Here is a 1,963-nt window from a genome sequence, read left to right as displayed (position 1 = left end):
CTGTCTCAAATCTACTTGGAAATATTCAAATGGTCTTTGACTTGGGCATTCCAACTTTGCTTATTTCACAGTGTTTCATGCATTGTAATCCAATATAAGAAAAGATGATCCAGACATTTGTTAAACATCTCAAATAAGATGGATCCCAGGTATTTGTGTCAAATTTGGATTATTTTAATTTTTGTCTTTGCAGAATATAAAATACTAACATGAAGTAAGCACTAAGGTCTGGAGATGGCTGTGCAAGAGATGACAAAGTCCAACACCACGTTTGACAGTGTCCAATAATCTCTTCTGGGGCAGCATATTTTTCTACAATACTGAATTTGGAAAAAACAAAAAAAAAAACATAAACTACAAGATTCATGAAACTGGACAACTGTCTTTATAACATTACCAGCGATAAAATCAGTAAGGAAGGCTGGTTTGCAGTCATCTGAGCAGTCTCTTTACTTTCATAAATATGGTTTATCTCTGATATTAAACTGCTTCCAATTTCAAGCGAATGCTACATCCCAAGGATAAGGATGTGAAGAGAACCGGTTTCTTTTGTAATCCTAAACGTTCTAGTCTGCGAATTAAAAGCCATTATTTGAAGAAGGGTTCCCAGCCTCCATCTGGCGGCCGAAAGGTTGCTACTCAACAGAGGCTAACGACCAGCTTTTTTGGGAGAGAGCAGATGCGGGGGCGGAGGGAAAAAGCAGAGGCAGACGTCACTTCTTTTTGCTGGCTCCGCAGCGGGTTGGTCTGCTGAGTGGCAGAAAGGCAGGGACTGGGAAAGGCACTGTCGGTGACATCACAGATAGGGCGACTTCTATGTAGATGAGGCAGCGCAGGGGCTGCTGCTTCCCACGAAGGAGTTCCCGTGCTGTGGGAGCGGGTTCAGGACCGCTGGTCGGACCTGAGAGTCCCAGCTGTGTACCAGGGCTAGAAGGGCTCGGGAGTGCGCGGGGCAAGTGACCTTGTGTGTAAAGGGTGAGACGTATGAGGCTGTGGCGGGGCAGAGGTGCAGGAGCTCATACTTACCTGGCAGGGGAGATACCATGATCACGAAGGTGGTTTTCCCAGGGCGAGGCTTATCCATTGCACTCCGGATGTGCTGACCCCTGCGATTTCCCCAAATGTGGGAAACTCGACTGCATAATTTGTGGTAGTGGGGGACTGCGTTCGCGCTTTCCCCTGAGTTTATTAGTGAAAAGAATAGGTTGTGTACTGAAGTTTGTGTTTTGTGTGGCGTGTAAGTGTAAATGTTATTCTTATTGTGGAAGGCTGGAGAATGGTAAGTAACATATCGATTCTCTGTCAGAGGAGAAATAAGAACTTTCAGCCCTTGCGACATAAGGTAACTACCGAGAAGGCTACACAGCTCTTCCCTTTCTATGCGGGGCTGCCTTCTGCAGAGATTGGTCCAAGGTCTCCAGTGTCTTGGGTTCTTACGATCTGTAAAAATCTTCGTGTTGTTCCCTAGCCCCCAGTCACCTTTTATACAGCTTCTGCTTAACTGCAGCCCCCACAGTAGTTTGTAGGATTTCTGTGCTAGGGGGGAATGCGTTCTCACTTCATAGAGCCAGGTACAAACTACTCAGACGGGCGCTGTTCTTTGGGAAGAAAACAGGGCCTTTGGGACTCTTAGTGTCACCGCTGGATTGTATACATAACACGCTTACTTTGTGTAGGGGAACGGCTCTCCCAGCGCCCAGGTCCCTAGTGCATATTCATTGAGGCCCGCAGGTCAGAACCGCAGTCTCACTTGTCTTGGCGGAAATGCGCTGCGATCCTCCCTGAAATATAAGGCGGGAAGTTTTACGAGGAGCCGGGTCCAGTTTACATATCTAGTCTTTCTTCAGACTTTATTCAAGTGACAGCTTCTTGTTTGATGTCTCGCTTCCACATCCTACATCCATTGCCAGGCAGCTTTCTAGATAGCACTCCCACCCATCCTTCCCGCCCCCAAGCAGCCCTT

The 1,963-nt window shown here is 47.0% G+C and overlaps 1 non-coding gene across 1 annotated transcript; it reads left to right on the top strand.

Annotated features, from left to right (window-relative positions):
- The first annotated feature begins 1,018 nt into the window (after positions 1–1,018).
- Positions 1,019–1,182, top strand: LOC116272605. The gene has a single exon (XR_004181251.1). It is a non-coding gene; the product is annotated as a U1 spliceosomal RNA (small nuclear RNA).
- The last annotated feature ends 781 nt before the right edge of the window (positions 1,183–1,963 follow it).

The sequence above is a fragment of the Papio anubis genome, chromosome 1 (assembly GCF_008728515.1).
Source record: "Papio anubis isolate 15944 chromosome 1, Panubis1.0, whole genome shotgun sequence".
In the NCBI taxonomy this organism is placed as follows: Eukaryota; Metazoa; Chordata; class Mammalia; order Primates; family Cercopithecidae; genus Papio; species Papio anubis.
Note: the sequence above shows the minus strand (reverse complement) of the source record. Positions and strands in the feature narration are given on the sequence as shown.